Source organism: Anastrepha ludens, unplaced genomic scaffold, assembly GCF_028408465.1.
Source record: "Anastrepha ludens isolate Willacy unplaced genomic scaffold, idAnaLude1.1 ptg000022l, whole genome shotgun sequence".
NCBI classification, from domain to species: Eukaryota; Metazoa; Arthropoda; class Insecta; order Diptera; family Tephritidae; genus Anastrepha; species Anastrepha ludens.
In genome coordinates, this window is record NW_026530033.1 from 207,501 (window position 1) to 220,000 (window position 12,500).

Consider the following 12,500-nt stretch of genomic DNA (forward strand, 5'->3'; position numbering starts at 1 on the left):
AGCTAGCCATCTCATTTCGACGGCCCCGACAGATCCTAAGGACCTGTCCCCAAGGGTCGTCCCTATTATCCCCCACAAATCTCCTCCACTCTTCCTCTTTCACTCTCACCAACATTTTCTTATATTCTTTCATTCCTACACTAAATTGATACCTGAGCTGGGACAGATTCTCCGAATTGGTCCGCCTGCCGCGTTGAAACAACCGCCTCAAGCGTCGGACAGACCTCCTCTTTGAATTTAACTCACTCGTCCACCATTTCACACCTTTCATTCTCACAGCCCTAGCTTTCCTAAACACTAAGTCATTCACTCCCCAGACACATTCAGATAGACGAGCAATTTGCTCATCAACCCCCAATTCCTCAAACTCACTAAGCGGTATACCCAATACCGCTTCCCTAACAGTATGTCCATATCGGTTCCAGTCAGTACACGAGGTACGCCATCGCCTCAATGGACTCCCCCCCTCTAACTGCGGGGTACGGGGAGTAACCATAATTTGTATTAAATTATGGTCACTAATTCCCCAACCCCCCCTAACGCTCCATTTACACTCGAAACTACTCGCTGCTGCCTCATTCATGAGCGTCACGTCAATGTCACTCACACCTCTAGGACCCTCAAACGTATACCACTCGCTTGGTTCGTTTGCAACGAGGAGGCTATTCGCCACAAGCCATTCGCTCATAGCCTCACCCCGATCGTGGCTCTGATATCCAGAAGTATGCCTGGATACCTTGCTGAACCACATCGGGGAAGTAGCATTCGCATCCAGACACACGATGGCAGGAATGCTACTCTCACGTAGTAGCACCGCATCTATGTACCTTAAATAGGGCTCCAGAGGCTCGTCAAACTTGCAATACAAGCTGACGACATTCATTCTGCCGAATTCCCCCTCGACACACACACATACTCCCCACTGTGATGAGTCAACTACTACACAAGAGTAGCTTGGCTCACACACAGCTACTGCGGCATTGACTCCAAGGTCCGTAAAGACCCTGAAGCCCCCAGGAAGACCTCTCACCACCCCATTGGTGGAGTATGGTTCCTGGAGCAAAGCAATGCCGCAGCCCCCCTCCAACATACACGCCCCCAATTCACACATCACGGCATAAGCCCCCTGACAGTTCAGTTGATATAGCTTAACCATTAATGTCTAACGAGCGCACGGGCAACAATCGCACAGTACACCGGGCAGACAGTGGACATCATCAAATGCCCGGCTGGCTTGCCCTTAAACGCACAGTTGCGACAATGCGGGGCATTGCCACAACCCGCACTCCTGTGTCCTTCTTGCCCGCACCTTCGGCAGACATCCTTCTTGGCCCTGCATTCTGCCACCCTGTGATCGAATCCCATACATCGGAAGCAGCCGGGCGTCAGTTGGTCCGGCCGTACCCGGAAGGAAAACCACTTAACGTAGCAACGACCTGCTTCCAGGAGGGCGGACATTAGCATGTCCGTGCCCTCAAGGACAACATTCGTCACCCCATCAGGGCTGACCTTCCAAGGACGGCTGACCATCCTTACGTCCTTCTCAAGGCACCCAGGGCTGAACTCCTTGAGGTTCAAACGGAACAACTCTCCCATGAATTCATCAGGGGAGATCTCCGTGTGAACCCCCTGGACCACAACCCTAGGTCCCAGCTTCCGACGTATGCTCACATCGAGCCCCACCTCGGAAAACTTGGCATTTCTCACCAAGTTATCCCTCTCAGCAACTGATGGGGTGCGAATAATCGCACCTCCATCCTTCAACGGGCGCACCTCGTGCACCCTTACCCCCATGGAAGGCCCTACCTCCTTTACCACTTTTTTGATCACCTCTTTGGACGTAGTGGGGGTCTTACCCCTCACTACGACCGACCAGGTCTCAACTGGCTTGGGCACCGGCAACGCCGGCAACACAGGCGCAGGCGCCTGAGGTGCCGGCATCATCGCTGCACCAGCCAGCGCAGCTCCAGCCGTCCTCTGAGGTGCTCCCTCCCTAGTTATCTTCGTGGCTTCTAACCGCCCACGAAGATGGGCTATTTCCGTCACCATTTCCACAAACAGTTCCTCGAACTCCAAGGAGTATCCCAGGAGGTCTTTTGCCACACTTTTCGGGACGTCGTCCATATCTATGACGGCTCCACTAAAGGCCGTCACAATGGACTTGAAGCGCCCCATAAATTCGCCCCCAATTTTTATTCCCGAATTTTCCAGGGAAGCACCGAAATTCCTGCGGATTTTCTCCATGCGCTTCCCGGCTGGACCTAATTTATCCCCTGATTTACGCACCTTTTTCACCCCCCCCTTTTTCTCCCCCTCGGAAGCGCCCTCGCTTCCGCTTACCCCCGACTTACCTTCAGGTAACTTAGGGGCTACCTTCCCCTCGTCACTCGCCTTTACTACCGGAACTGCTGCACCTCCAGCGGTCTTCTTCCTAATACGGGGAGGGGACCGCAAAATAACCTCCTCCTCCCCCGACGTTGTCTCGTCCATCGCCGACGACGGTACAACAGAACCGATGGGAAGAGGGGTATTCGCCCTCTTCCGCATATCGCTTAATTTGGGCATCGCCCAATGCCCCACCAACTAGCTTGACGAATCCGCCGTATATCGCTCCCAAGCAACAACAAAAACAGGTCACTCTTGGGCGACAGTAAGGTACTGCAAGACAGGGATGAGTCCCGCACAGGCACGCACACAGCAACCACACCTAACGGCAAGCCAAAGCAACCGCGAGGACGTAGCCCACACCACCAGCCAAAGGTCTGGCAAAGGCCACCACCAATGCCCTGCCGGACAGAACACCGTTCCCCGCACAGGGACGGGTCGACCAATATGAAGCTAACGCCGGGCTCGACCGTAGGCCAAACGCAGCACGCTGTGAACACGGCACCTGCACAAGGTATTCAACCTTGGCGCAGCACTGTACCCACGCACAAAAATAACACCCCTTTTATCACTGCCGAAGATAGCAATATAACAGCACGCCAAACTATCGACGCACTCCCTATATCCACGCCGAAAATTAACGGCACTCACAAAACCACTAATAGTTCACAGCTATGTACAGCCACGCGCACAATTGGCGTCACTCGAATAACGGGCACACTTCCCGTATTCGCACAATGGCACTCACTAACACAGTTGCCCTTAACAGCGTACAGCTACTGTACAGCCACGCTAATCGTAGCGTCACCAAAATTCCGGTGAAACACACAACGGCACTCACTTTACACAATTCTCGGAATCACTATGCAGCTCATGTACAGCTACACTATAGCGTCACTCGATTCGCGGTAATACTCGCGGATATAGCACAAAACGAAATTGACAAAAATTTATGCGCTCGCGACACGGCACGTCTTCACTGCTCAACAATCACAATGAGAATGAGTAGATAGGGACAGTAGGAATCTCGTTAATCCATTCATGCGCGTCACTAATTAGATGACGAGGCATTTGGCTACCTTAAGAGAGTCATAGTTACTCCCGCCGTTTACCCGCGCTTACTTGAATTTCTTCACTTTGACATTCAGAGCACTGGGCAGAAATCACATTGTGTCAACACCCGTTAGGGCCATCACAATGCTTTGTTTTAATTAGACAGTCGGATTCCCCAAGTCCGTGCCAGTTCTGAATTGATTGTTAATTGATAATCGTTATAATTTAAAAAGAATATATATCGAATGATATAATTCCTTAAAAATTTTAGCAAGAAAGTTCCACAATTGGCTACGTAACTACTATCCGGGGAACAAGAATCGTAATTCTCTATTTACCCAGAACGAGTACATAAACCATGGTATTGCTTCCCAATCAAGCCCGACTATCTCAATCTTCAGAGCCAATCCTTATCCCGAAGTTACGGATCTAATTTGCCGACTTCCCTTACCTACATTATTCTATCGACTAGAGACTCTTCACCTTGGAGACCAGCTGCGGATATTGGTACGGCCTGTTGAGAAGTTTGCGTGACCCCACCATAAATTTTCAAGGTCCGAGGAGAAAATATCGACACAACAGTAAATGTCATGCTCTTCTAGTCCATCTACCATATCTCTCTTCGAAAGACTTCCATGGTAGTACGACTATAAAACAGAAAAGAAAACTCTTCCGATATCTCTCGACGGCTTCTTTATGGTCGTTCCTGTTGCCAGGATGAGCACAAGGCCCATTTTTAATAACAAACGGATACTCAACAGGTTACGGAATTGGAACCGTATTCCCTTTCGTTCAAAATAATTCAAGTATTTAATTATTTTTTAATATATATATATAAATTTTATTAATATTTTTTTATTAAAAACTTGAAAATTTTCGGCTTTCGCCTTGAACTTAGGACCGACTAACTCGTGATCAACCACTGTTCACACGAAACCCTTCTCCACTTCAGTCCTCCAAGGTCTCATTCGATTATTTGCTACTACCACCAAGATCTGTACCAATAGCGGCTCCATGCAGGCTTACGCCAAACACTTCTAAGCACACTATTGTACCCTCCTACTCACTAAAGTTTCAAAATTTATAAATCAATCGAAATTGTTTTATAAATCATCTACTTTAGCGGTAATGTATAGGTATACAACTTAAGCGCCATCCATTTTAAGGGCTAGTTGCTTCGGCAGGTGAGTTGTTACACACTCCTTAGCGGATTACGACTTCCATGTCCACCGTCCTGCTGTTTTAAGCAACCAACGCCTTTCATGGTATCTGCATGAGTTGTTAATTTAGGCACCGTAACATTACGTTTGGTTCATCCCACAGCGCCAGTTCTGCTTACCAAAAGTGGCCCACTGGGCACATTATATCATAACCTCAACCTTCATATCAAGAAAGGTGAGGTTCTTACCCATTTAAAGTTTGAGAATAGGTTAAAATCGTTTCGACCCTAAGGCCTCTAATCATTCGCTTTACCAGATAAGATTATTTTATATAATTTTTAAATGCACCAGCTATCCTGAGGGAAACTTCGGAGGGAACCAGCTACTAGATGGTTCGATTGGTCTTTCGCCCCTATACTCAATTCTGACAATCGATTTGCACGTCAGAACTGTTTCGGTCTTCCATCAGGGTTTCCCCTGACTTCAACCTGATCAAGTATAGTTCACCATCTTTCGGGTCACAGCATATATGCTCAAGGTACGCTCCAGTTAGAGGTATAAATAATAATAAATTATCATTATACATAACTATATGGAACGCCCCGGGATTGAATTAATTGACTATTTAAGAAAATAGACTAAAAATTAATCCCATTATATTTTTAAGTTAAGTTAATTATGCCATTAAGTTTAATATAACTCAATGACTTGCACATATGTTAGACTCCTTGGTCCGTGTTTCAAGACGGGTCCCGAAGGTATCCTGAATCTTTCGCATTGTTAATCATATAAATGCATACAAATAAATATTAATATCATAGATATTAAATTTTTTGTAAAATTCAAAAAATGAATTTTAGCATTATATATAATAAAATCTATCAACACTTTATCAAATCATTAGTATTTATTCTATGTTAATATGCTTAAAAAGCAAATTAATTTAAATAAACTTAATATCACCAATGATCTTTTGATAAATACTTTATTATGTTAATAGATTACAATGTCCTTATATGAAAAAAATGCACATTATTTTTAATTATTTAATGATGAATTTTTCATAATGGATATTCAGGTTCATCGGGCTTAACCTCTAAGCAGTTTCACGTACTATTTAACTCTCTATTCAGAGTTCTTTTCAACTTTCCCTCACGGTACTTGTTTACTATCGGTCTCATGGTTATATTTAGTTTTAGATGGAGTTTACCACCCACTTAGTGCTGCACTATCAAGCAACACGACTCTTTGGAAATATCTTTCTAGTAATCATTAACGTTATACGGGCCTGGCACCCTCTATGGGTAAATGGCCTCATTTAAGAAGGACTTAAATCGTTAATTTCTCATACTAGATATTAAGATATTCCATACACTGCATCTCACATTTGACATATAGACAAAGTGACTTAGTGCTGAACTATTTTCTTTTCGCTCGCCGCTACTAAGAAAATCCTTGTTAGTTTCTTTTCCTCCCCTCATTAATATGCTTAAATTCAGGGGGTAATCCCATATGAGTTGAGGTTGTTTTAAAATATTTTTTATCTTCTCACACAATTTAATAAATAATTATATCATCTTTTCATCTCTATTTTTCTTTTTTTCCTTTTATATAAATATATATTATAAATAATAATTATGTAAAATGAGGCAATTCTAGAATAAAAAAAAATTAATTTTTATGCTAGACATTCCTCCTTTAATTACATATATAAATTAATATTTTATATATATATAAATAATATGAAAATTTTTTAAAGAGAATACTTAGATTCAAAATTTTTATTTCATTTTATTTGAGAGGATTTTTTTTTTTTTAAGAATATATATAATAAATAAAAAATTCATTATATAATCTTTATTTTTTTGCTATTAATATTATGAATTATTTAAAATCCAATAATATACACATTTGCTTAAATTCAATTATTTTTATAAAAGAATAAGCAACTTATTTAGCATAGTCTTACAACCCTCAACCATATGTAGTCCAAGCAGTACTTTAAAATTTAATTTAATGTACATAACAGCATGGACTGCGATATGCGTTCAAAATGTCGATGTTCATGTGTCCTGCAGTTCACACGATGACGCACAGTTTGCTGCGTTCTTCATCGACCCATGAGCCAAGTGATCCACCGCTTAGAGTATTTTTTTATTTATTTTTATTTATAACAAATGTCAATTTTTTTTTGCATATATTAATTGAAAGAGTAAAATTAAATAATAATAATAATAATATATAAATTGATTTTCTTTCAATAATATATATCAAATATATTTAACTCTAAACATTTTTATTAAGTTGCGAATGTCTTAGTTCAACAATAATACAGTGGTGGTATTTATTATGTTTGATTATTTTGTATTTTTTTTAATCATTTTATGTATATATAAATATATTAATAAATATATACCACTTTTGTTATTGTGAACAAATTAACTTATCATTCAATCAAATGAATAATAAGTACAACTTTCTATTTTCATGGTAAAGGTTTTTAAAAGAAAAAATAAGAAAAAACATTACAAAATGTACCATCCATATTATATTTAATATGATATAATTGATGGATAACAAATTGAATGAAAAAGAATAAAAAGAATATGGATTCAAAATAATTATAAATTTTTCTTTTTTTTCTTTTTTTTTTTTTTCTTTTGTTTGTTTTTGTTTTTATTTTTTTTGGCATTGTTTGTTTTTCTTACGGATATGGAACACAATAATGATCCTTCCGCAGGTTCACCTACGGAAACCTTGTTACGACTTTTACTTCCTCTAAATAATCAAGTTCGGTCAACTTTTGCGAAACAACCGTGACACACGAGGCGTCACAGTGATCACGTCCGGAGACCTCACTAAATAATTCAATCGGTAGTAGCGACGGGCGGTGTGTACAAAGGGCAGGGACTTAATCAATGCGAGTTAATAACTCGCACTTACTGGGAATTCCAAGTTCATGTGAACAGTTTCAGTTCACAATCCCAAGCATGAAAGTGGTTCAGCGGTTTACCCGGACCTCTCGGTCTAGGAAATACACGTTGATACTTTCATTGTAGCGCGCGTGCAGCCCAGGACATCTAAGGGCATCACAGACCTGTTATTGCTCAATCTCGTTACTGCTAGACGCAATTTGTCCATTTAAGAAGCTAGTGTCCTTATAATGGGACAAACCAACAGGTACGACTCCACTTATATAAACACATTCAAACACTTGTACATTCAAGATGTACGCATGAAAGAAGGCTATATAAGTTTCAACATCATAATCCTGAAAGCATCTATTTAATATATTTGAGTCTCGTTCGTTATCGGAATTAACCAGACAAATCACTCCACGAACTAAGAACGGCCATGCACCACCACCCATAGATTCGAGAAAGAGCTATCAATCTGTCTTACACGCTTATGTTCGGACCTGGTAAGTTTTCCCGTGTTGAGTCAAATTAAGCCGCAGGCTCCACTCCTGGTGGTGCCCTTCCGTCAATTCCTTTAAGTTTCAGCTTTGCAACCATACTTCCCCCGGAGCCCAAAAGCTTTGGTTTCCCGGGAAGCGACTGAGAGAGCCATAGTAGTAGCTACACCCAATTGCTAGCTGGCATCGTTTATGGTTAGAACTAGGGCGGTATCTGATCGCCTTCGAACCTCTAACTTTCGTTCTTGATTAATGAAAACATCTTTGGCAAATGCTTTCGCTTAAGTTAGTCTTACGACGGTCCAAGAATTTCACCTCTCGCGTCGTAATACTAATGCCCCCAAACTGCTTCTATTAATCATTACCTCTTGATCTAAAAACCAATGAAAGTAGAACAGAGGTCTTATTTCATTATTCCATGCACAAAATATTCAGGCATTTGGAGCCTGCTTTAAGCACTCTAATTTGTTCAAAGTAATTGTACCGGCCCACAACAACACTCGATGAAGAGCACTGAAGTAGGTTTAAATAGGAGGAATATATAAAAAATACATTGTATTAATTATATATAAGAACTCCACCGGTAATACGCTTACATACATAAGGTAATGTACATACCACAATATATAGTTGTACTACCCGTATGAAGCACAAATTCAACTACGAACGTTTTAACCGCAACAACTTTAATATACGCTATTGGAGCTGGAATTACCGCGGCTGCTGGCACCAGACTTGCCCTCCAATAGGTCCTTGTTAAAGGATTTAAAGTGTACTCATTCCAATTACAGGGCCTCGGATATGAGTCCTGTATTGTTATTTTTCGTCACTACCTCCCCGAACTGGGAGTGGGTAATTTACGCGCCTGCTGCCTTCCTTAGATGTGGTAGCCGTTTCTCAGGCTCCCTCTCCGGAATCGAACCCTGATTCCCCGTTACCCGTTGCAACCATGGTAGTCCTAGATACTACCATCAAAAGTTGATAGGGCAGACATTTGAAAGATCTGTCGTCGGTACGGGACCATACGATCTGCAAGTTATCTAGAGTTCAACCAATTTAACGATCAAATGATCGCTTGGTTTTAGTCTAATAAAAGCACACGTTCCATAAGGTCCGTGTTTATATTGCATGTATTAGCTCTAGAATTACCACAGTTATCCAAGTAACTGTTAACGATCTATGGAACCATAACTGATATAATGAGCCTTTTGCGGTTTCACTTTTAATTTGTTTGTACTTAGACATGCATGGCTTAATCTTTGAGACAAGCATATAACTACTGGCAGGATCAACCAGAATAATATATATATTTGTTTATATATTTTTCTTTGCTTTTCATATTTGAAAATTTCATAAATTACGGTGTATATAAAAAGTAAAGGGGAAAACGCACATACAATAGAACGTAATTTTAATAACACAATTTATGTATCATCATCATCATCATCATCATCATCATCATTATTATTATTATTATTATTATTTATTAATAATGTGCTTTTATTTGTATAAAATATTTGTATTTTATTTGGTCTTCTTCTTTGTTGTGTTTTTCTTTCATTTTCTTTCGTTCAATGTGCGCTCCCGCCGACCCCTTTAGCTTTTCTTATCAGAATTCAAAAACCGTTTTTTATGAAAAAGAATTTTCGTTCTCTATATATATTTTATATAAAAATATAAGAACGATATTTCTTCTTAATATTTGCCAATTTTCAAATGTATCATTTTTAATAACATTTTACTTTTTCTTCAAATGCATTTTTAATGTAATAATTTCATATATTACATAATTTTTCTCTCTGAATTGAAATTAATAATTCCATAATTCTATTTTTTAATCATAAATATATATATGATTGAAAAAATTTCTCCTTTTTTCTTTTATTTAAAATTTAATTTTTCTTATAATTTTTATTTGTTTTGTTTTTTTTTTTCTTCATCTGTTTAATTTCCTGTATGTATACAAGAAACAAACAGTTGAGGATAATTTCTATGTAATGCTAGTATAGAATATAAAATTTTGAATTCAAAAATTTATTTCTATTTAAACTAACTATAGAATACCAGGAATAAAATACAATGACACCAATATGCCAAGGTTACATTCCATAATATGTTAGTATAGAATATAAATTCTTCATATATGTATATATATTCGAAAATTGTTTCTATTTAAACTAACGTATGGAAAACCATGAATAAAATCACAATACACCAATATGCCAAGGTAACAGTCAATAGTTACATTCCATAATATGTTAGTATAGAATATAAATTCTTCATATATGTATATATATTCGAAAATTGTTTCTATTTAAACTAACGTATGGAAAACTATGAATGAAATCTCACAATACACCAATATGCCAAGGCAACAATCAATAGTTACATTCCATAATATGTTAGTATAGAATATAAATTCTTCATATATGTATATATATTCGAAAATTGTTTCTATTTAAACTAACGTATGGAAAACTATGAATGAAATCTCACAATACACCAATATGCCAAGGCAACAATCAATAGTTACATTCCATAATATGTTAGTATAGAATATAAATTCTTCATATATGTATATATATTCGAAAATTGTTTCTATTTAAACTAACGTATGGAAAACTATGAATGAAATCTCACAATACACCAATATGCCAAGGCAACAATCAATAGTTACATTCCATAATATGTTAGTATAGAATATAAATTCTTCATATATGTATACATATTCGAAAATTGTTTCTATTTAAACTAACGTATGGAAAACTAGGAATAAATCCACAATATCACCAGTTTAACATAACTCAAATTCGTGTTTCATATAGTTATGATTCGATTTATATGCTTCAATATCATTGGTTAGTTAAATGTTGATATTTTCATATTATTCACATGCCTTCACCGTGAGTGTTTTTTGCCATGCACACCACACATTGTGAAAAATGTATGGGAAAAATTCAATTCAATACATTTCAGTTTGATTTCATATAATTCAATTACATTTTATATATTTCAATAATACCATCAACTTAACTAAATATATATTAAAATACTAAATTATATATATGATGATATTTTCCATATATTTGAAATGTCTTTATTATATATTTATTCAGTTTATCATATGAATGTATTGTGTTAAATTTTACTTTCATACATTTAATCGAATTTAGTTTCATATAAATTCGATTCGATTTTCTTTCATATATCTCACTTGCCTTCACCGTGAGTGTTTCTGACAATGTACACAACGCATTGTGAAAAATGTATGGGCAAAATTTTGTTAAATTTTACTTTCATACATTTAATCGAATATAGTTTCATATAAATTCGATTTGATTATCTTTCATATATTTCACATGCCTTCACCGTGCGTGTTTTTGTTTGTCCATGTACACAACGTATTGTGAAAAATGTATGGGCAAAATTTAACTTAATACAATTCAATATATTTCAAATGTTTTTCTTATATATTTATTCAGTTTATCATATGAATGTATTGTGGTAAATTTTATTTTCATACATTTAATCGAATATAATTTCATATAAATTCGATTTGATTTTCTTTCATATATATCTCACTTGCCTTCACCGTGAGTGTTTCTGACAATGTACACAACGCATTGTGAAAAATGTATGGTGAAAATCTAACTTAATACAATTCAATATATTTCAAATGGCTTTATTATATATTTATTCAGTTTATCATATGAATGTATTGTGGTAAATTTTAATTTCATACATTTAATCGAATATAGTTTCATATAAATTCGATTTGATTATATTTCATATATTTCACATGCCTTCACCGTGAGTGTTTTTTGCCATGCACACCACACATTGTGTAAAATGTATGGGAAAAATTCAATTAAATACATTTCAGTTTGATTTCATATAATTCAATATTCAAATTTTATATATTTCAATAATATCATCGATTTAACCAAATATATATTAAAATAATAAATTATATATATGATGATATTTTCCATATATTTCAAATGTCTTTATTATATATTTATTCAGTTTATCAAATGAATGTATTGTGTTAAATTTTACTTTCATACATTTAATCGAATATAGTTTCATATAAATTCGATTTGATTTTCTTTCATAGATATCTCACTTGACTTCACGTGAGTGTTTCTGACAATGTACACAACGCATTGTGAAAAATGTATGGGCAAAATTTTGTTAAATTTTACTTTCATACATTTAATCGAATATAGTTTCATATAAATTCGATTTGATTATCTTTCATATATTTCACATGCCTTCACCGTGAGTGTTTTTGTTTGTCCATGTACACAACGCATTGTGAAAAATGTATGGAAAAAATTTAACTCAATACATTTCAATTTGATTTCATATAATTCAATTATATTTTATATATTTCAATAATATCATCATCGGTTAACCAATATATATTAAAATTAATAAATTATATATATGATGATATTTTCCATATATTTTTTTATCATATTATA

At 36.9% G+C, this 12,500-nt stretch overlaps 2 non-coding genes and 1 pseudogene across 2 annotated transcripts; all 3 read right to left on the bottom strand.

Annotated features, from left to right (window-relative positions):
• The window catches only part of LOC128870683 (large subunit ribosomal RNA), a 9,796-nt pseudogene extending 3,672 nt beyond the window's left edge, over positions 1–6,124 (bottom strand).
• Positions 6,125–6,566: 442 nt separating this feature from the next.
• Positions 6,567–6,747, bottom strand: LOC128870702 (5.8S ribosomal RNA). Its single transcript, XR_008455439.1, has one exon. It is a non-coding gene; the product is annotated as a 5.8S ribosomal RNA (ribosomal RNA).
• A 574-nt stretch (positions 6,748–7,321) lies between these two features.
• On the bottom strand, positions 7,322–9,312 carry LOC128870717 (small subunit ribosomal RNA). The gene has a single exon (XR_008455453.1). It is a non-coding gene; the product is annotated as a small subunit ribosomal RNA (ribosomal RNA).
• Between the last annotated feature and the right edge of the window lie 3,188 nt (positions 9,313–12,500).